The following is a 24,480-nucleotide window of genomic DNA, read 5'->3' on the forward strand; positions in this document are numbered from 1 at the left end:
AACACAATAGGAAAGGAGAACAAGGCTGTAAGAGATGTCAGTGTAAAGCCAAGTGCTGCACAAATCTGCATAAAATGCCCATTCCTGCTGACCAGCCTTACTGTTAGAAGCATCTTTTTGCAAGTGCACGTAATATAAGATGGATTTATGCTAGCTTTGCTTCAACTAATGTATTTTTTTATTATTATTATTTGTAAAGCAATTTCTTTTTGCTTTCCCTAAGCGTAAATCATTCTTTGTTTAGTCCTTGCATTAATTTCTGTTGTAGCAATTGCAGGTGAAATACGTATTCTTTTAAACTAGATTTTAAAAGTCACGAGAAAATAATGAGGTTTCTCACTGAGAAAAATGGCAAGATTTTCTGCATCAGCCTGATTGTAATATTAATGATGTAGGCTTAAAACATTTAACTGCATCAACAACCACTCGTGAGCAATTTTCCCAAAGTTCTCTAAGCATTATTGACAATGCTTTGGTAAATTACGTGTGACTTTCCTAAGAGTTGGTGTAGCTCATTTAATTCATATTAATTGATTTTTAGGCTTCCCTTGATTAATTGAACTGGGTTAGTCTTGTACAGAATGCAATAAATAATCATTAAAATGAAGGAGATGTGACTCCACAAATTATAAAGTTAAGTATGCTAGAAGTCACAGAGGACAAAATGGAAGTTAGTTACACTGATGGAGTTAAATAGGCTTTCCTAGTATTTCCCTGTTAATTTAGCATGCAGTATTCTAGCTTAGAGCTGTATATGGATATATTGTAGTATTATAGCTAGATATGATCCTTAATATGAAGATAAATGAATTTAGAGTGTTCCTTTTTCCCAGGGAGGTACACTCTTAAAGCTCCATTTTCAAAAAATTAAGGAAACCAACAGCAAGTAGCTGACGAAGTTACCAGCAGGTTTTCCCCTCTGCTCACATTGGGCTGCCCTGAGGGCCTCTGGTCTGAGCTGGGGGCATGTAATGGATGGCCAATTCTGTTTGATCCGAAGTTAATGGCATAAAAAAAAAAAAAAACATTCTGCTCTGAGTGGGAATTTAACAATATTTGAAGTATGTGGAGATCAGAGGTTTTAGGGTAACCACTGTATTTTCTTTATGGGATATGTTTTTAGGTGGGGTTTCCAGAGGTGGAATAGAAAATTCATGTAGAGTACACAGAATCATAGAATAGTTAAGGTTGGACAAGATCACTAAGATTATCTGGTCTAACCATGACTAACTTTATTAATTCTGCATATGTAGTGATTGCCATCATCTGTGCTTTTAGATTTTAGGAGTATTTATTAAAAAAAAAAAAAGAAGAACTGTTGAAACACTTAGCTCCTATGGGAATGAAGGCTTCATGAATGCCAGCAAAGAATTAACTAATTTATATGCAAAAAAAATTTGGAGGAGACTCATTTAGGTTCAACGTCCTTTACATGATGACAAAATGATGTTTTAGGGAGACTTTGAAGAATATTGTTATGAGTGAGCCATTGTTAGTATCCTCTTCTGTCGTTTTTGAGACCTCTCTTTGCTTTCGTATTTCATTTGTTCCTGTTCCTTGGTTATGCTCAGCCACTCACTCAGGAATCTATTTGCAATTTCAGGGCTTAAGACATGCAGCTAGAGGGTAGTGGTGGAATGCAAGTGTCACATAACAGCCAAATCACAAGAAGATGAAGCTATGTATGTGGGAATTTTTTTGCATGGCCCATGACCAACTGAACAGTAACAAAGACAGGTGGAACCTCTACATCAGCAGTCCGCTTCTTATGGGGTCAGCGCCACTTAGCCCCCACTCAGTGCTGCTGTCTCATTTGTGGCTAGTCAGGGAAGGGGAGGCTGCTTTCAGCCTTTCTCCACACACACATACCTGCTCATGACAAGATGTAATCTAGTAATATCTTTATATAAAACAAAAACAAAAACAAAACAAAAAAAACACCCTGTGTGTTTTACATGAAAAATGTAGATGAAATAAATGAAATGCTCAGTTACATCTTTGCATAGCGTCGCAGCTTTGTATTGCTACATGAGTTTACCATTGGGAGTTGAGTGGTTCATTCCCACTTCTCAACCTAAAGCCCTGCAAAAATAGTCAGAAAAGTATAACTGCTGTCTATTTGAAATAGCATAGCCTAAATAATGATTAAAATACTCTGAATTCTAATTCAACAATGACCAAATAGCAATCTGACAGATGGGCCACTTGGATGATTGAATGGTTATACTCAAAGAGTTGCAGTCAATAGCTCAATGTCTAGGTGGAGATCATGAGAAGTAGGATTTTCAGGGGTCAGTAAATGGGTCAGACACTATTTAACATCTTTGTTGGTGACCTGTTCAATGGGACTGAGTACACCCTCAGCAAGATGGTGACAACACCCATTTATGAGGTGTGGTCAACAAGCTAGAGGTAAGGGATGCCATCCAGAAGGACCTTAACAGGTTTGAGAGGTGCGCCTGTGCAAATCTCATGAAGTTCAACAAGTTCAGATACACGTGGGTTGAGGCAATCCCTAGCACAAATACAAAGTGGGCACAGATTGCATTGAGATCATATTGAGAGAAAAGGACTTGGAGGTGTTGGATGATGAAAAATTCAACACAAGCCAACTTGTAGTCCAGAAGGACAATTTGGGCTGCATCAGAAGAAGCATGACTAGTTGAACAAGGATGTTGATTGTCCCCCTCTACTCTGCCTACTTGAAACCCTACCTGCAGTACTGCATTCAGCTCTGGGACCCTCAGCACAAGAAGGACGTTGAGCTGTGGGAACAAGTCCAAAGGAGAGCCAAAAAGATGAGAGACTGGAGCACCCACCTCTCCTGTGAAAACGGGCTGAGAGAGCTGGAATTGTTCAAACTAGAGAAGGTTCCAAGGAGACCTTATAGCAACTTTCTAGTAACTAAAGAGGGCCTACAGGAAAGCTGGTGAGGAACTTTTCACAAGAACATATAGTGATAGAACAAGAAGTAATGTCTTTGAACTTAAAGAGGGTATATTTAGATTAGATGTAAGGAATGAATTCCTTACTCATAGGGTGGTGAGGCACTGAAACAGGTTACACAGGTAACGCATTTATTCAACGCCAGGTTCAGTGGGGCTCTGGACAACCTGGTCTACTGGAAGGTGTCCTTGCCAACTGCAGAAATGTTGAAACTTATTTTCAAGGTCCCTTCCAACCTAAACCAGTCTATCATTTTACGCTGAAACACCCGATCACAAAACAGCTTCGGCAACTAGATGGACATTTGAGCATCCTGAGGGAGATGTGCAGCAGGTACAGTTAGACTGTTCTTACAAAGTTCTCAAAGTCGTCAAAATTCTGTGAGCTGCAAGTATGGAGCTGTCATATAGAAACAAAAGGTGATGCTTTTAATAGAGATCCATGAAGTGTACATGAATTTTATTTGTAGATCAGCTTCTTGGGACACATTGTTAGAATCTCTCAAGAATGATAGCTAATGATCCTGACTCCTGAATAATGCATTATCTTTTTCCCTGTAGGTAGAAGATCTAAAATTCGAACTTGCTTCACAAGAGGCAGAACTGCAACTGAGAAATCAAGATGCTGAAGCTTTGATTGCTAAGATAGGGTTTCAGACTGAGAAAGTGAGCCAAGAAAAGGCCGTTGTCAAAGCAGAGGAGCAAAAGGTCGGTCTAATTCCCCCGTTTAGTGCTGTTGAGCTATATTTAGCAGAAAATAAACCTTTTTAGGTGAATAGTTTTGAACAACTTCCTCTCCAGGGAGCATAAAGTCTAAAGAATTATTATACTTACACATGTAACAGCATTTCACACCGTGATTACCACTTGACCTTTCTTTACATTATGCCTTTTCCCAACCTTTTAGCTGTTTTAATGAGATGAAAGAACAATAAATACTGAGCTCATTCAAGCATTTAATGGATGTGGATCTTGAGAATCAGACCTATTTGTAATACAGTAAAGGTCAGAGAGTCATCTGAGCACTTCAGATTTCTAAAGGCTTTGAGGCTCTAGGTGAATTGAACAACTCGATTGATACAAAAGTCCATTCCAGTACATTGCAGTATTGCAAGGTGCAAGCCTTGCATTTTAAGATTATAATGGAATTCCTAATTGTATGCGTCATCAATGTTGAATCTTCCTCCTACTCCTCTCATTTCAGCCTATAAGTATTAGTTATCAACTTCCACACTGGAAACATAGAGGTTTAGTGTATTAGCTCTCACCACAGACTGGATAGAAATGCAGTTTCATTTTTATTCTATAATTTTAATCTACTGTTAAAAGTGCAGTCTTTGAAATTAAACACCAAAGTATTAAATGCTATAAACTGAAGCTCCTCTGCCTTTAAATCTGAAAGGCTCATTCAACTCTAGCATTTGCCACAAAACCTTAGGTCCATTGTGTCATTTATCAGTACTGCAGAGAGAAAATTTTAAAGGACTTACAATAGCTGTTCACATCTGATTTTGGCAACTTTAAATTGCCAAAAAGATTGTAAACCTTTTTCAGATGCTGGTGAATGGGGAAAGCTATGCTGTTTAGGAGCAATCAAAACTTTCATTCACTTCTGTTTTGCTTTTTTTAAAAAATATTATTATTAGCTGATATTTAGAACTTTCAGTAATAACCTTGTGCCTCACCCTAATTTTAATGAAAGAAAAATGTTTTTTGCCACTGACATAAATGAAGACTGTGTCAGGACCTTCATATTTCTTTGCATTATGCTAATTATGGATTTCAGCCTTTCACTAGTCCATATCTTCTGTAGGGATCAAAAATTGCTATGAAGTTTCAAGTCAAAACAGTGCAATTAATTAAACTTGAGCAAATTGGATCGAAAAGTTCAATGTCCTAATAATCTCTTTTCTTTGGTGCTTTTCCCCTATTAGTTCTATATGCCTATGATGCTACAATTTAAGATGATAAAAAAATAAAGCATTCATTAAGCAACTAGGTGAAACACATTGAGTGACTGTCATGGGATAATAGTACCTTTGGGACACTTTGTTTCAGAGATGACATTCAGCATGTTGCATTAATGATTACCATATTCTCCTGTTCATTGTTTTATTGCACTTGTGAAATGTTTTCACTGGAATTAAGGTGTTGTTTAATGCTCATTGTTATAAGGCTTATGGAAGCTTCTGAATATTAATCTTCTTCTAATCTTTTTGTTACCAGAAGTCCCCAGACCAATACCCCGCCAGCTAAGTAATTTGTGATTAATCTTTGTAACTGATTAAAATGCACTGCTTTTTAAAAAATTATTTTGACTTTCCTGTTCTGCAGGTTTCAAACTGTAGTTTATAAGGATGTTTTCAGTTTTACAACACTTGAGCCATTAAATGCCCCAGAGGTATTCCACAGAGTGAAGCATTATGTAAGAAAAGAGTGGAAGTCACTTTAGATCAGACTCCTCAGAAAACATGGGAACAGCTTGGATGCCCTGTAAACATGGTAGAACTACATATCCATACAGTAATCAACAAGTAGTGTTGCACAACTAATGAATGTTTCACTACTGAGGTTTAAAATACTGGGCAGTAACACTGATGTCATTTTATGGGCCGTCTGCGTGCTTTGAATGCTTCCAGCCAGAGAGGTTCCCAGAGGAAGATGCATGTGACATTGCCTTTTTAGATGGGAACCCTTCCAGAAGAAGAAATCAGACAGAGGAGGTTGTAGGTGGGTACAGGACAATGACATTAGCTGGGGACTGGGGGCAAAGATGAATCCACACTGACCAGCTTTTCTGATTTACCTCTCTCAGTTGAAGTATGCTGTTTACATTGCATGTTTAAGGTGCTGTGCTCATGATCTGATTGCTAAGGGCACGCAATAGGGCACATTCCTTCTAGCTTTTCTAACAATTTAGCAATCATTTAAGATCTCTATAGTGTAGAAATTATTGATGTGAAGGGGACTAAACTTCTGGAGAAAGAGTGAAAATCTCCTTCATCTCTTGTGAAGGGAAATAGATTTGAGAAATACTTTTCTAAGCGTTATCTGCAATTTGTTTACTTTTCTCTCCCTTAAGAAAAGTGAACTTGTCCTGTATTTGATTCGAGCATCAGCACACAATAAGTAACTAAGTGTAAGGGAAAAAAGAGACAGGACTGTAATGGAATTTGTGTGACTTATGATAACTCTTTGTTTTAATGAAGAATACTCATGTATAGAATAATGAAGAATCTCATGTGAGAAGTGCTGCATACTTGGAGTGATGCTTTTTCACCTGGTTAAGTGCTTAGTAAGTTTAACCAAAGAAGCATCTTGACTGAGTTTTAAATTTCTTCCTTTAAGTTAATTTTGACAACATGGCCTCAAACTGTCTTAGAGACCATATGGATCAATTCAAAGCTGCAACTGTATATGCATTATCTAATTCATTTATTTATTAATTTAAAAAATACACTGTGACTAAGGTGCAAACCAATAAGAACCGGGAATTTCATCCTAAAAATTACACCGGTTCTGTTCAGCACTTTTCTTTCACAAGAGACAAAGATTTAACTTTATTAGTAACATTTCTGGCGTAATTAATATTGATTTTTAATCCTCGTTATTTCCATGGCTAATGCCTGTTTATGTCCCTTCTAATAAATGGATTCATGGAAAGTGCCCCTGACAGTTGTAAAAATAAATTTTGTAAGGATCTTACATTCGTATAGAGGCTTGTTATTGCTAATGCACAATGCTTGATCCAAATATTAACATCTTGATCCCTGTGATATCCTCCTTCTCTCTAATTAGACTTTGGTTAAGCAAGACCCAACAGGAAACATGCCTGTGAGATGAGCATGAGGTACAAGGATAATGATGAGCTTGTATAACCAACTTCAGCCCCAAGCAGTGTGTCCTGAGAAATATGCATGATAATCTCCCAGATATGCAACTGCAGATGTCACAATGCCCTCCAGGGAAAATCTACCAGGTAGATTTGCACCCATGGAATTATAATCAGTTCTTAAACTGCTAGTTAAGTCAGTGCAGGAAGTTGTGAAAGTGCTCAGATTTCACTTAAAACTGAAGCTAAGTGATATAAAGTCAATCTGAGCCACTGCTGAGCCAAAAAAAGATTTTGATGAATCTGCTTATGTTGATATGTTTAATTTCCAAGCCTGAAATGAAAGAAATACTGTTTTCATACAGGCTATGTTCTTTTCTTTTGTTCAGCCCCTTGTTTGAGCCTTACAGTTTCAGATTTAGCACAGGAAAACAAAAAGAATGAAGCAAATTTACCAAAAGATGGAGGCTGTTTTGACAAATCTGATGCAGTTATCCATGCCCAAAAAATACAGTGAATGTTTTACTTTGCAGGGAACACCACAGTGTATGGCCAGGACTGACTATTGGATCCCTGCTTTCATTTTCTAAAAAGGAGCCTTTTAAGTGCAAAAAAAAGGCGGAGTGATTACACAAATGTTGAAGCTGTCACCAGGTTAACGACACGTATCTAACATGAGAGCAAAAATAAGACAGTGTTGTGGAAGCTGGAATCAGAGCAGCCTGTGAGAAAGAATTTGAAAAGTTATTATTTTGAGTATATACTGTGCTTGGCAGATAAATCAGATAAAGTTTCTTGCTTTTCAGCTTGCAAAATTGAGCACTAAAGGATGACTGAGAGTACCCCATTATTATAATAATCCAGATGAAGACTCTTTGTGATGACACGGGCAGTTGTCGGTAAACATAAACAAAAATGATTTCAGGTGTACCTATCCAAAACTATTTTGCTTTCTACCTCCTGTGTATATGTATTCACCTCTCGGTCTCAGTTTGAGTTTTCTCTGCAAAAGGGGCAGTCAGCAGGTTTCCACCTCCTGCTATTGTACAGAAAGGGCATAGCAAGGCACAGAGATGCTTCATAATTCAGAGCAGTAAGGAAGAATTGAAGCCTATATACCAAATTTTCTCTCTGGAGCAATGAGAATAAATGTGATCTAGCTACCCAGAGGTTAAAATACTATTTTAGCAGAAATGCTACATACAGAATGAAGCGATAAGAAACTCAGAAGCCTGTTGACTTGTAGTGATAGTAGACAGCCGATTTGTCAGCATATCCCTCTGTCTCCAGCTCTTTATCACCTTAACCCCATTAGGCACAAGGCCTCCTCTGAAGCAGTTGTTTTGTATAAAGTAATATGTTTTAAAATCCACAGCAGTAGCTTTCAATAAAAATCATAAAATTCATTGTTTTAATGGGTGGCAGCAATCCAAGCAGAAGTACACTGGAAACAGAAAGAGTGTGAGGCTATCCTGATGAAAGCCAAACCTACTCCTGTCATTGCTAAAGTAGCCTTAGTTCACACTTAAAAAGGTAAAGACTGCGTATTCTGATGTCTGCTAAAAAATTGTTTATCGTTTAAAGTTAAAAAATTGTTCCAGTGGCAAGCTGCCAAGCACAATCAAAATTCCATTGTTTCTGTGCAAAAACAGGTACCTGAGCTGGTGTTACACTTCCCATCAGCTTATGTTGCCCCTTACATACAGAATTGCAGAGACTGTGATCATGAATATTTTGTCATGTAATATTAGTGATAGCCTTCAAAATTCCTGCTAATCAGAAAGTTCTGTGGAACAAATCCACTATTACTGCACAGTCCTGCACATGTTTCTCTATTCTTCTTTTTTCAGGTTAATCTTACAGATCCGAAAGCCTTCACCAACCCTCCAGTGGCTGCAACAAATGGTATTGCTGCAGTAGTGGTTTTTACTGACTTATGAAGAGAAAGTGCCGTAAGACCAAAGCTGGAAATCTCTGGAAGTCTTTATGGGAAGCTTAATGGCCAGTGGGGTATGGTATAGGATCTGAAATCAGAGAAGAAAAGGATACTTAAAAATTGGAGGCAGAGAAGGAGAAAATAAATAACATATTTATTTTCTCACAGTTTAAGTCTCTGGGGATAAATGCTGATTCTGCTTTGTTCTCTTCTGTGTGAGTTTGGTGACAAGTTTAAGCCAGCCTGAGCACCATGGGAATTTATTAATAGGAAAAATAGATGAAAAGACAAAGGGAGAGAATTTTGCAATATTTATCTCATCTCTAAAAACTTCTTACACGAGTCACAAAATATGTTTTTGAGGGTAAATTCTTCAGGATTTGGAGGGAAATAATGTTTTTGCTTTTACAGCATAATGTTTCCAAAACAACAACTTAGTGCAAGATTTCAGTTTTGCATTTGTGATGAAAGTAAGAGTTAGCTTCTGGTTCTTTGAAATGGAAAAGAAATAATGCACTGGATCTTCTTTTCTTGCAGGTTGATAACTTCTTTAAAGCTTTAATAAACTGTGATAAGGAGCGTGTGCCTGGGTTATCAATACAGTAAATTTCACTTAGTTGTTATTGTACCAATTCCTCTCTTTACTAGCACTGATGGGGAAATTTCTGTTATTGAAGGTCTTTATTATCTTAAAAAGCTGAATTTAGTGTTCTGAGGAAAATACAACAGCAGCCTCCTTCCAAGGAAGATATTCAGTACTTACAGAATGTATATGTGTATTTATTTTCAGAAAAAAAGCTGAAAAAGAGGTGCGGCTGTCCAGATCCTTTCAATTTTCATTATGGTTCAACAGTTGGGAAATATTCATCTCCAAATGTGAGTGTTTAAATCAAAATGTCCATCTGGGTCTGGTTGTCTAGAATGTAAGACATATAGTTCATCATCTGTGATTCCCCTGAACACTTGGTAGCAAGTTTGCTTCATTTATCCTAGTACGATAGCAGATTATCATTTTATTACAAGACAGTAAACAGATAATCAGGTTAGAAACCTACTTAAAATTAATATCTGTCTTACACTTGTATTCTAAAACTATGAAAAAGTTACATACAGATTAATTTCAGCTGAAAAATAGGCCCTCTTGAGAATGTACTTGGTTCTGCTTAAAATACCCTTACATGAGCTATAATTGCATATCCTCTAGTCTCTATATATATACACTGAAAGAAATCTCTAAATATTTCACTGGTGTGTAGATGAATGGTTCTAAAGCAAATGTATGCAATAAAAGACCAAGAGGGTAATGTGAAAATCTTTCAACAGAAGTTATTTGCAAATTTGATAACGAATATGTGACCAACATTTTGTCTAATGTACTCATGTTGTATGTCTTTTCAAGGTGTACAGTGAAGTAGAGTCAAAATGTTGTGAATCGGTCCAGGCAAATACTAAATTAGCAACAGCTAAAGAGAATCTACACAAAATCAGGAAGAAGCTTATTTTAAGCAACACTTCACTTATATGCATACTTCTCTAATATCTTGAGCCCACCTAATTTATCTATTTAATTTATTTATTTTGTTTTGTTTTTAATCGATTTTATTACTTCTCAGCTAAAATATTAAGGATATATTTACATCGAGCATTGTCATTATTTTTTTCCCACTGCAAAAAATTCAGTGGTTCTGCCAAGTGTACATGAAGCTGTTCCTAATAAATTGATGAATATCCCAAAAACCATCTGGATATGTTATACCAAATAGATTAGTAAACCAAAATAATAGTTGGTACAAATAAGTGGCTATGATTTTTACTAGATATATATGCTGAGCATTTATAAGGAAGCTACTGGACTATCAGAATAACTAGAGTAAAGGACTGTGGCATCTCCAGCTCGTCTGTGCTCGAGCTTGTCATTTCAATATCATCAAACCTCTTCTGATTTTTTTTGAAAGGCCTCCAAACACATACACATGCATACATGCATTAGAAGTGGAAAATTTGACTATGTACTTTTACTGACAAAAATATTTTCCGTATTGACTGAACAGAAGATCATGTTTACCAGCAAGTACCCATTGAACATTTCTGAGGGATTATTTCTGGATGTTTATTAATTATTCATTAATGGAGTAACTGCAACACAATGCACTCCTGAAACAAACAAAGTCACTTTTGGTATCTTTGGAGATGGGGGTGGAAAGAGTTCCTCTACTGCAAGCTAATTACTCTGACTTATCAAACGCGACATTAAACTATTCAAAAAATGTGCATTAACTGAGTTCAGAAGGCTTTGTCTTGACTCTTTCTGTTGTGAGACCTGGAATCTCAATTTAAGTTATCAAGCAATAAATGAAGGCTGGTTGATTTCATAATGTGGGGATTGTTCTCACTCTTCTCTCTTAAAGTATCAATTTAAGAGAATGAAAAAGATCTGCTTTTAATGAAACTCTTAGAAAACTGCGGATTATGGTATCTGAAAGTTTTATTCCTTCTTTCAGTAATTCCCAGTTAGTTCTCCTGCTACTATAGTACCCAGCTTTTCCTGTTCTGGAGATGCAGATTTAATAGTTTTAATAGATTTAGTTTAATAGACGTAGATTTAATAGCATTGATCAACCTTCTTCTTCTAGTCCTCTCTGCCCTTCACCCCCAAAATCCCACTAGCTGGTACAACATGCATTTTTCCTTACTTGTGATATAGCCTTCCTGTGACCTATTCATCGCATCGACCCTAATGAATGTTGCATCTACACTAAAAAATATCTTGATTGAAAAGTCTTTTTTATTGTTGTATATAGCTATGCGAATTGATGTCTATTAAATGCAAATATTTTTTGGACAAAATTGCCCTTAATTACTTTTTATTTTTAATTTTAATACACAGCAGTCACCCCTGAAACTCATAGAGTTTTTTTGTTTGTTTGTTTGTTTGTTAAGTGCTCCTCAGAGAGAGCACTGATATATCTCTATTCTTTGTCTGACAGTATCTCCAAAAATCCTTTCTTATTTAAAATTATCTTGCTGTTGAGTAAGTTTCCAGCTTTAAGCCTAGTCCTGTCTTTTATTATTTATTTGCTTCCACTTCCATCTCTTCATAAATTTTTTGGAGTTGTTTAGCAGCAGTTTATTTTCTCAATTCTACTGAGTTCCTGGTGGGAAAAGAGTTCTGCACCACAGAAAAAGCTGCAGTTCCCTTTGCAGTTATCTGTTTCCTGTGTTAGGCTAACATTTGTCACACTGCCATTTATTATGAGTTTGGGTTTTTTTGCTAACTGCTTTATACAACCCATATTGCACCTTCTAACAGGCTTCCTTTTGCACGGTGAGAGGATCCAGATAACTGACTCATAGAACAGCTGATAACTTGATGAACATCTTTAAGTAGGTCCTTAGTTGCTTAACTTGTGATTTTCCAGTAGGTATTCCTTATAAGAGTATGAGCTCCAGAGCTCATAAGGCTGTTGAATGGAGAGCGCTGTGGTAGAATAGTTTCTCTGTTGATTGATGGAAAATAATGCATATTGGAAAGAAAATAATGAGCTGTTCAAGAATACTTCTTGATTACTGTATATTACTTATTAGATGCATTCCTGGGCATTTTTAATCTGGTCAATCACTGAGGCATCAGTCAGGAGAAACAGATTTAAAGAAAAGATTTGGATGTGTTTGGAGCAACTTCCTTTTAATTACATGTTTAAATCATGTCCTATCTGATAACTGTGTGCCAGGATGGAAATGATCAAAGTGCCAGTAAAATTACAGAGCATATCATGAAGATGTGTGTATAAAAGCCTTTTTTTTTTCCCCTGCAATTGGCAACTATATGAAAACAAAAATTGCATGTTAGCACATAATAGAACTTAAAAAGACTTCCAAATCCTAGAAGGAAGTTTAAGCATCTTTTATAAGAATTCTTTGACACCTATTTTATGAAATTATCATTCAAGAATTTTCAACTATAAAAAAATTGTATCACAGAGAGATGCAATTCCACTGGCTTCTGCTCCTTAGTGTCAATTAGTACCTGTGAAGTGCTGGAGGATGATAAGAGTCACTGAGTAACCCGTCGCTCTGCTGCCATGCCCTTCCCAGCAGTGCTGTAGGAGTTGCTGCTTCCCTCTGTGTTCCCCTCCACCTGCGTGTTCCCCTGGTGATGATTTAGAGGTTCATGAGGTTCAGCAGGTGGAAGGAACTCCACAGGACTTATTCCTGTCTTTGCATTTCTGCTTTTTAATTGAATTCATATTCACTTATACCAACATATTCACTTATCCAACAACATGCTTGGCTTTGTTTTAACCATAATTATAGCTGGCATTTCATAGGTCCTCCACTTCACTTTCTGGGCTTAGCTTTCTCCGACTGAACATGCACACAACTGTCAACAGGAAATAACGTAGTGTGCAGTTCTTCATCTCTACTGAACAGCCTTATGTGATTGAGGGACTGCAGTGTCCTGTCTTACACTTAAAATCATATTTAATTCCTTAGCTGGAAACTTGCATTAATCCACAAGCAGAAAGACATGATGTTCAACATGATGTCCCACGGCAAAGTCTGTTATGTACATTGACGTTTTGCTGGCATCCATTTTTAGAGTTAGCATGAAGTACTGTGTAAATATTTACCAATATCTTCCACTTTTCCAGTGAGTTTTACATATCGGAAGCTTTCATCAGCTCCATTTTTCTAACTATGGTTAACTTCCTATCTGTTCACAGTATTTTGCAATATGTCCCTCTTGCCTCTTGTTCCACCTGGCTTATAGGAGACATTTTAAAGGTATAGTTCGCTGTATAGAGGAGCCTGTGAAATGAGTATAAAGAGAAGGCCAAGTTGTATTTATTCTGGGAAAGAGTGTAAAAAAAAAAGTAGGCCAAGATTTAATTGACCTTAGGTACTGATAACTCCATGTACATAGTCAGTATGCAGAACGCTCTTGTTCCTTATTTCAGTTGTATGCCTCTGTAGTCTGTAAAACATAGAAGTCCTCTAATTCTGAAGGAAGGTAACTGCTGATGCACAGCCATTCTTACATACATCTCTCTATCTGATTTGGATCCAATCTGGAGGAAGGTTTCATCTCGCCACCATTGCTTCAGAAGTCAACATGCTGTGCTGCCCTATCTGCTGTCTTCTAAGGGGTTAAACTTCTTTTAAGCTTGTGCAAGACCTCTATGTTCAGCCACAGGAGAAGGTATTCTACTAGTGTAAATCCTTTCACATTTGCATCGAATCAAGCAGAACAGAAAAGAGAGACTCTGTCTGTCATTTATGAATGTTAGCTTTTCAATAGCCCTCTCTATTCTGGAGCTAAACAAATTCAGTAAGAGCAATGAGTCAGTTACTCTTCTATCTTGTCTCTTTTGATTCAGCACATTAAAGTGACATTAATGTTTTCTTATCAGCATCCACAAATCAATCCCTGTGTTCAGTTGCACCCTATACTTCAGTTTTTCCTTGTCCTTTTCCCTTCTGCTCATTTATTTGCCTGTCTCTTTCCAACCTTCCTCTATCTAATTTTGTAAAGAATAGACATTGAGGGCAGAGTATCAGTTGTTAGTGATCTCTGCTCCTGCACTCACTGCTGTGCTCTGCACCCTTACTCATAATTCAGTTTCTTTCTGTTGGTTGAGAGATAGAGGAGAGTTGTACATATTTTTCATATGGAAGTTTTTGTGGGCAGCAATTTTCAGTAATGATAATTGCTGCAGCTGTTGGTAATCAATAATACACCTTCAGCAGAGACAGCGCAGTAAACTAACCTCCTTTCACTTTTCATGGTTTCCAGAATATATCTTTAAATGACAAATTAAATTCTTATCAAACATGGATGTTATTGTAATGAGTATTGTCACAGTAATTTTTTTAATCTCAAATACATACAAACCAGTACTACTACTAAAGCTCTATGTTGTTTTAAATGTTTACAGTGTTCTAAAGATGATTGAAAAAATATTCCTTGGATGGTGATAACTGTAGATCATATATTGCAGGTTTAAATTTTAATATACAAGCATAGACATTTGTCCATCTAGCTGAACAATTGCTATGCATTTATACTAAATGGAAAGAAAAACAGATTAGGAAATAGAAAATTAAAAATGGATTTCTTTTCACAAATTTTTTAAGCATTTTGAGTTAAACGAAATTGAATCTCCATCCTTTGAGAGACTGCAGTTACCTTCTAAAAATATTTGTTAAAATTCTGATTGTACACTCATGTATGTATTACAGTAACTAAGACAATTACATGCAAAAATAAAAGAGAATTGAGGTACTATGTCATTAGTGTTAAAGTTAAAAAGTTGGGCCAAGTTCACTCTTTTGGAGGATATGGTGCAATCTGTACTATTTATCATTAGAACTGCTTTACTATCAATATTAATGTACGAGGGTACTTAAATATGATGAAATACTCCGAACTGGTGCTAACCTTCTCCCCAACAAGTAGCAGTCCACATTACAGGATTATGTGTGAATTATCCCTTAGATTACAGCAATTTCCTAGCTTGCTAAGCTGGAAAGTACAGAATTTTTATTTTTACAACCAGAAGAATCTTTTTCTTTTTTTTCCACTAACTATTCTGGACTAATTATTACCATATTTTTAGACGACTTTTTTTCAGAACAGGATGTTGAAACTTAAACCACAATTTAAAAAAAATTAGTTCCTGTTCCAAGCATCTTTCAGCTGCTTTAACTACACAGGCATTAACAGAAAAATATATATATATGTGATTTATTTAAGAATACCATGTCAACTTGAATGCTCTATAAAGGAAATCTGGAGAAAACACTACAGCTAAGAGAGTCACCACTTATATGGCAGAAGTGGCTGATCCTGAGTTGAGGTGTGTTCACTGGAAAATGTCTGAAAGCAGAGTGAGGGCACATTGCTGTGCTTCAAGCAGAGTGCAAAAGACAATGGTTAAAGTGTGGATTGGCACTCGGGATATCTGTCCTCTTTCCTGTTACTGGTAAAGCCATCCTGTCTGCCCAATAGTAAATTGTTGGATCTTATGCTGTGGGCTCCTTATAAAAAAAGTTTGCTAATTATTTTTTCTTGCTTCTTTTCTTCCTCTTTGGTGCAATTTCAAATGATCTGAAGCAGTGTGCTTAACTATGTTGTTCCAGGAGCTGCAGAAAGAACAAAGAGTACAACAAAACATTTCCTTAAAAATTTTTATCCTTTGAACTTAAAGGCGCTATCTATCATTATTATTAAAATATGTTACTTGAAATAAAAGCGAATAACACAGCAACAAAAAGCAACCTTACACTTCAAGATTTAAATGAATCCCTTTACTTAGTAAGTCTTGGATAGCAATCTGTGTAAGCTCACAGCTTCGTTTCAGAAATCAGTTGCAGAGAAAAACATACAGAGATGATGTCAACTGTCCAAATAAACAACACTACTGAGATGGCCAACGGGTTGGTCAAGGGACCTGAGGTAAGAAGACTTTGCCTGAATGTTGTAGTTGGCATGAGTTTTGAAATATTTAAAATGTTTCATTAAACGTGGAAGCAAGTTTTGAAGATGTAGTAAGGACAAAATGCTGGGAGTGACACCTGAGGTGACCCTCACAAGGAATCTTTTAAATGAAGGGGGAAAAAAAGAGCATAATAAAATCCTGAAAAGCAAAATGTGCTGCACTGCAGCTGAGGAATATAACTTCGCATTTCCTAAAGGAAAGAAAAAAAGCAGGTATTACTGAATGACTGATACTGGCATGATTGCTATGGAGAAGTCTCAATAAGTAAGGCACCACATTTATACATAACTGAGAACACATCATGACAGCCTGGGCAGCCTCTAGTTAATGAGCAGAAAGACTGAATAATCCTCTAGGTCAGGATAGAGTCACCCTTCATCTGCCTTCACTGCACTTTTGATTGTACGTAAGTGGAAGGCACCAATCAGATATTTGCTGCTTGCTTCTGTTTTTCCCTCTTGCCTAAACCATTCATTTTTAAATAATTATTATTTTAAATAATTATGCATATATTTCATTGTGTTTATTACCTTTATTTATAGACAAACATCATTAAAGCTAACACATGCTTCCTTAACGGTCGCTGGCCATTTAAATCAGCCACAGCATTGCTGTGCGCTCTCCTAAGTCTTACACAAATCGTCTGTCTTGGTTCATCCTTTAGAGTTTTATTCATTCCTTTTTCACAAAAAGTGTAAATAACAGTAAATAAGGGCTTCAAAGAATAGCTAAAATACTATACAAAAGGCAGCCTTAATAAATTTTTCATAAACGTTTTAACTCGGATTTCATAAGATCATTGTGACCTTTCTTTCCAGGTTCACAGAATATTTTTGTTTCTGCAAATCTCTCAGCAGAAATTGGCAATTAAAAAGATTAGATCAGTTTGTAAGAAATGCACCATTAAAGTATAAAGCTAACAGTAATTTAAAAAAAATAAATAAACAGTTCAATTAAAACAGATCCATTTTTGTTCTCTGATTCTGAGATTAGTACACTCAGAAACTTGCAGTGTAGCAAAAAATAATCTTTGCTTTGCAGAACAACACTGAAGTCAGTGGTGTGTAACAATGTTATCTGCATATGAATATCCTTGTTTTCCCCAGCATGCCTAAGTCAGTCTCTGTAGACCTAGCCCAGCAGATCCTCAAAGCCTTTGGAGACCCTACGGAAGCCAATGGGCCTTGCCGATAGTGAGTACTCTGGATTGGATTTGAAGCTTTATGCCTAGTTAAGTTTTTTTACAAGATACGAGTTTTTATTAGTGATGTTTTTGTGTAAGTTAAGGGGGGAAATATTTAAAAGGATTAATTGAGAGTGTCACATCTTTTCTGCTGAGAATAAATTCTTTCTGACTAGAACAGGAGACAGTTATGTTCTGAAAAGCATCAAGACTGATGATTTTGTCTATATAGCATTGACCTGCAAGCTCAACCATTCAGACTAATAAATCAGGCAATTTATATTTAATCATTAACTAACTCCCGAGCTGAACAGCTGTTCAAAATTAGAAATGGGTCACCCCGGCCAGGATGACATTACAGGCAATCTATAATGCATTAGAATAAAATTATAGTGATTTTTAACTGTCTGGAAATTTATTACACTGCATGTTCCAACTCTTAAACCCTTGTTAGCCAATGTCACTAGTGATTTATGGTGCTTGGGTGGTACGGTAAAATTACTGAAGATTTAAATAGACAATCATTCTATGTTTAGTAAATCTTCAAATTCCAAAGCTATTTTGGAGAATGAGGTGGGTGCTCTTTATTGTTTATGACTTTCCAGTCAGTGACAACAAGAGGAGAGAATGGATAAATCAAAAAGCTCTCTTGTAAATTAATGGATTTTTGTCTTGTTGCCTTCATTTAATGATTTAAGGAAGAATCCTTTGATATTTGTAGGAAAAAAACAGCTGTCTAAAATACTTTAAAACAAAGCTCTTTTATATAAATATTACTGTTATAGCTTTCCATGGAAGTAGCCCTTTACTTGTCCCTAGTTGAGTGTCTCTTATTAATGCAACTGGGGCTTGGGAGGCCTTCCGACACTGCCTTCCTGCATTTTCATTGTAAAAAATTTCAGTGCTAACAATTAAGCACTGCATTTTACAGATAGTTCCATTTTCTTCATGTCTTCTGGTTAACCACTTTAGTAAATACTTCCAATTCCCTGAAAGACATAGAAGTAATATTCTTCATAAATATCAGCTTTAACACTTACTTTTCTTCTTACTTTGTTTGTTTAAACACAGAGATTTATTTTTTAAGTGGAAGAAACCATGGGGAATTCTATCTATTCCAAGGTTCTCATTTTTTTATTAGATTTTGATTAGAACAAGTAAATGTCTGGAAAAAAAATTTTTTTATTAACATCATCACTCTGAAAAGTGTCTGTACTGATAGTGGGTAAAGAACAGTGTGTTTCCCTTCTTTCTAGCTGGCCCTTGATTTACATCAGTCATTCTGCCCTCTGAAATATGGTGAAGGTGACTCTAATATGTCTTCAAGAACCATACAGATATGGCACTGAGGGATTTGGCTCAGTGGACATGGTGGTGATGGGTTGAGAGTTGGACAGGATGAAGTTAGTGGGCTTTTCCAACCTTGTTTTCTCCTCCCTTCTTACTTCTTTTTCTTCCTGACAGCCTCCTTTCCTTACATTTCCTTTTCTGAATCTGTCCAGAAGTGATTGCCTTGACTCAAAGCACCATCATACAGCACCTTGCTGTATCTGCCTGCACATGCCAGATACTGCCGGTGATGCAGTATGCATACCACAATGTACCTGCCCTAAGTAAAAGCATCAAAAAAGAGGAGGAAAAAAAGAAAAACATAAAAAGCTTTTAATGAAGAGTTCTATCCAAATTTTTCAGATTCGAAGGGTTCAAATTGCCACCAGAAAGCATGAATTTTTTCAAGCCTTAGAGCCTTAGTAAGTTTATCCCTGACTGACAGGAAACATTTCCTCTGGTGCAATTCTTTTATTTTTAATGTGAGGGTTGAATGTTCTGTCACTTCCAAGTTGTTCAGGAAATGTTATTTTCTAGTCTTGCTCTGCAGCCTGAAAATATGCATTGGAGCCAATCTGTCGAAAAGCTCAAAGCATAAAAGAAAACTGTACGTGGTGCTGTTACGTCAGCAGCAGCATTTGCATCTTTCTTTGGAGCCTTCACGAAACCATACAGTCAGGAACAGATGGAACATGTCCGGATTCTTTTTCTAAAGCAACAGAAGGTGAAATTTTACTGTAAAAATGGCAGTCTAAACTGAGGAGTCTAGTTTGCTAAAGTCACAGTCTCTCAAAAATTTAAAGTATTTGTTGTTGATTATTGATCATATTTAAAAGTGGCTATGAAATAACCTGTCTGATTTCCAGTGTATACACTCCAGTACAAAATACTTTCATCAGTACTTTGAGGATAATGGAAATGAGGACGTAAGGAAAAGAAAGTTCCTTTCCTTCCCAATTCCATGAGAGCCTCTAACCCTTGGAGTTGTATCTTTCTCACTTGGATGCTTCAGTATTTTAATCTGTAGCCTACTAAATAAGAGACTTGTATTTCACCTGTTTCTGCCACTTCATTCATCTCTCAAACACTGCTCATACAGTATGGCTGTAGCATGATGTGGTGTGACTGGCATGAACTTACATCATGCCTGTATTGCTGCACACTCTGTGCTGGGTTGTTCTAGTGTCGCTGCCTTTGCAGCTCTGACACCTTGTCTTCCTTGTCCTTCCTTGTTCCTTTCCTCCTCACTGCTGTAGGTGCTCCTGACTTCTTCCAGCTTGTTCTACATTTCATGTCTGCCACAAATCTCAGTGCTGTACCACAATTAGAGCTGAAGATGCATGTGAAGAGTGGAATGCTTGCCCCTATTTTAAACCACTGAGCTAAGGCACAACAAATGAGCTGAGTTGCCTGAGGACACTCCAGAAATTCACAGTTAAAGCTGAATGCTGACTTCCCAAGGTCAGCACTCAGAACTTCAGTGCCATCTTTTTTTGCAGTTTTTTGAGAGTTTAAAAATAATTAATTTGTGTAGAGCTATGTCTTGCTCAAAACATTTCCCTGATCTTTCCAAACAAAACTTTGTCTACATATAAAGTCCCTTCTAAGTACTTCTTTCCACCTTGCAGCATAACACTGATAGGTAGGAAAATGCCCTCCCTTTACTCAGTTTTGACAGTCGGGCCCTGGAAAAAAACATAATTCTTTATTTTTTAAGCATCCTATGAAATGGATGGAAACTTTTAAAAATAAAAATAGTTTATACTGTAATTTTGTATTTTTAAGATGGCTATATATAAAGATATAAATAAAAGACGTTATCTCAGATTAGATTATTTTCCTGCAAATAGGGAAGAGTGGAAAAGAATGAGAAGTGCATATAGAAGGTGATGTTAAAAATTGTTAATTTTAGTTTAGAAAGAACAACAACCAGTACCACGTCATGAAGTATAAGTTTTCCTATTAAAATACATTTCTTGTATTGTGTAAAAACTTGTATTAGAAATCCTGATAACACTTTGTTGCTTGGAAGTATTTCAGTTCATGGAGGTGAGTATATTTTTTGTTTTACAGTTCAGAGACAGAAGAAATCACATTGTCATATATTGGTACTTTTAAATAAATGTGTTATATGCAGGAGATATGTATGTTAAATGCTTTCAAGGATACACATCTGTTTGGACCTTTTATTTTGGACTTAGTGATTAGAATCAGGGTTTAGATGCTTTTGGACAGAATTATGTATTTTTCCTACTCTGGCAACTGTGACATTTTTGCCACAGAAACTTCATTGGATGTATTGTTTAGTTTTTATTAATATTAATGTGCAAATTTGGCTCAACTTACATACATATAATGAATTTTGTACAAAAATTTTGCATGCTTTTAGATGTTAAGGTGCCTTTTTAAAATAATCTCAAGTCTGCAAGGCAACAAAAAGGTCTATATATCTAAGGAAGAAAAGCTGGGATAATGTGGCGAAGAAATTGGTGGGAATTTGTCCTGCATTTCACTGTGAAAAAATTAAACACTGATTCCAGAAATACCTGCTCAAGAGCATGCTTGAGCACTGAATTTGCAATATCAGAATCCATACACCCTGAAATTTATAATGCATGGGTTTACCTTCTCAAATATAAATGTATTTTATGAAGTAAGCAACTTAAATGAAAACACATTTTTGAAAATCCAAGATAAATACCATAAACTAATTCTTATGCATCTTGAGATGGCAAGAGTTCTCTTTAATATCCTGCCAGGAAAATCTTTTAACTACTTCAGCCCAGTTACCATTGCACTGAGTCACGTCTTGGTGCCTGCTAATCTTGGTGGTTTGTTGTGTTTCACTCTGCCTCAAAGTTTCCTGTTCCTATGATCAGACCCTGCTAACCTGATGGATGATGTTCCAAGTGCAGCACAGAGTAATAAGGGACTGCTTGGTGATGAGATATCAGCAGAACGTGCCACCATTCTGACACATCATCCTCTGATGATGGATCCCTAGAAACAGGGAATTAAATGGACAAAGAATAAATACAGAGCAGACTTTAAAGCCATACATCTGGGAGAGAAGGGTTATGTGTGTGCTGAAAGGCTGGCTTTCATGCTCTCTGAACTTCCCCTAAGTTTTGTGTTTGCTCTGTGTTGGAATGCATTTACTTGACTACTTGGAATACTAAAACACTGCAGCTTATTTACCCATTGTATCATTTTCCATTTGAAATGGTGCTTAAAAGGAGGCGTTTTGTTGTACTTTGTTCAAGTGTTGAGGAGAGAATAAAAAACAAGTTGGGAAGGGCAAATCAATGTTCCATGGTAAGGTGCAAATCCTGATGGTATGGCATAGCTTGTTCTGTACAGTGTAGTCAGCAAAATACTGCATGTGCACCTAAAGGAGGGGAAAATTCAATCCAGAGTACTGCATTCAAGGCATGAGGTAATATCTGGTCCTTTGCAGATAAATAAGTACAGTTTTAATTCTTGTTGCTTTTACTGGATGACGCATAAGTTAAAAGCACTTCCATGCAATTGATCTGTTCATATCATTTTTCATATTTACTTTGATTTAGGGAGACAACTATTTAAGTCTTGAGCTGTTCCACTTTAAAGAGTTATCTGAGTTTATTTTACTGAATTCCAGATAAAACACAAAATTACACAGCAGGTGGTCATAATAATGTCTCATGTTTAAAAACTGTTAATCGTTTATCCTGTCTGCTCCTCTTTTTGACCACCTTATTTTTTCTCTTACCCAAACACTACAAATATTTGTGAATTTCACTCATACTTTGCAGTACACTTCTGCATAAAGCTAGCTTGTCCTAATTATTTATCTTCCACATTAATCTGCTCCCTGATTGCTCCCTATTGAAGCAGAGGTCTTCCAAGTTATTCAGTCTAACCATTGAAGAAAATGTTTATTACATAGAAATTTACAATACTTAAGTATAAAGTTAAAAAAAAAATGTTAGTAGATATGTTCCCTCCCTCCTTGGTTTCTACGTCTTTAGTGTGGGGCTTGATTCTCATGTTTGCTTACAGGAAAATCTTCAGCAGTATATTTCTATTTAATATCAGGACTAGAAAAGCATAAATGTAAATATGTTTAAATCCAAATGGCAGAACTCTTAACAAGGAAGTCTTTGTGAACAATTTTGCACAGTTTAACCAAGTTATTTTGGAAAAGCTTCTTTGATTTTATTATAGAGTTCTGCCTATGATCATCACTTTTCTAATATTCGAGGGGTTTTTTCCTTTTCATGGAAAGTTTCCTGAGGACTGTTGATACAACTTTGGCTTGTGGAGAGATTATACTAATCAGAAACAGTGCTGAATCTATTGATCCCATACTTGATTCCCTACTTGGAAGGCATACAGATGAAAGGGGAAGGTATATTTTTGTAATCAGAATTTGTCCATGACAGCAGGATATATATTGCTTTGATTTGACACTTTATGCTATGTTATTTCATAACACTTCATGAAGTTATTTATTTATTTTAAAATTCAATGCCTAAAAACTGATGATGAATGGATATTAAAATGTCAATACTTGCATCTGATTGGATTAAAAAAAAAAAAAATCTTCTCAATTCTTGAACTGAACTTGAAATATAATACAGATATGCAGGAGATTTCCTCAACTCAAAGTGCAAATGAATAGTTCTATATTTTAAAAGAAACAAATAAATAAATAAAGGAAGCCCAAAAAAAGAAGCTGTCCCAAACTCTCAATGGAAAGGCAGCAGCATTCTAACTCAGAGGTCTGGAGATGGGTGTTCAAGTGGGAGATTCAGGTTCAAACCAGGTAATTCAAGACTGACTTACTGTGTCTTCTCTCTCTGAAACTGTTGCACCTGGTGAGCAGGCATACAACATGTTCCGGGTGTGCCTATGGATCTCAACTTTTGTTTCTACACCTTCCTTTTTTTCCTAGATTTTTTGGAAGAAAAAAAAAAAAGCTATCAAAATTAGAAAATACCGTCAAAATGAATTCCTATGATCTAGTTAAGGTATTCTAGATACATTTTCATGGATGATAATAGGAAAAGTCATTAAGTTTATTCACAACACTTTGTACAAAAGCATGTTAGACTGTGATGTCTTCTATCACTTTACATGAAAGCTTCCAGTGTAATTGCTGCACCTGTCAGCCTAAAGAACAATACTGATTTTAAGTTGCATGAGTAAACCACGTAAACTACATTAAATGTTTGATCTGGCTGACTGAAATGCCTTGTTATTTTTTCCACTCAATTATGAATTTATTTTTAAGTCCTACAGGCTCCTTCTATTCTATTTCTGTTTTCAGTCAACACATTCATGAAGTAGACTTTTCATGTTTGAGAATACAATTCTCTTTTCGGTAAAAATTAGAGATATTCCTAAAGCATTTCTTGACAGGCCTCAAATAATACTCAAAGAACATTCAGACTGCTTGCACAGATTGAGATTATTTCAGGAGAATATATGAAAGATATATTCAATAAAACTGATATGTGGTTTTGTACAGATCACTCAAGACTTTCCTCCCTCCTCCACCGCCCAGAATTTCAAGCATTTGTGCCCATGCTGTAACTTTAAGCAACAGTTCGTATCTCCTTGAATACATGAAGCTACTGGAAGATACACTCTTGCCCTGTACCAAGACTTGAAATCAATTTCTCTGGGTGAGTATTTTAGCAGCACTCCCTGACTCAGTGTTCTATGGCTTGCTGAAGATGAGGCAGGTCTCCTTTGTGAGGCACCGGTAATAT

General features: G+C 36.3%; 1 pseudogene; it reads left to right on the forward strand.

Annotated features, from left to right (window-relative positions):
- LOC146544120 (dynein beta chain, ciliary-like) overlaps nt 1–24,480 on the forward strand; it is a 92,888-nt pseudogene that overhangs the window by 44,166 nt on the left and 24,242 nt on the right.

Source organism: Meleagris gallopavo, chromosome 6, assembly GCF_905368555.1.
Source record: "Meleagris gallopavo chromosome 6, MGAL_WU_HG_1.1, whole genome shotgun sequence".
Classification (NCBI taxonomy): domain Eukaryota; kingdom Metazoa; phylum Chordata; class Aves; order Galliformes; family Phasianidae; genus Meleagris; species Meleagris gallopavo.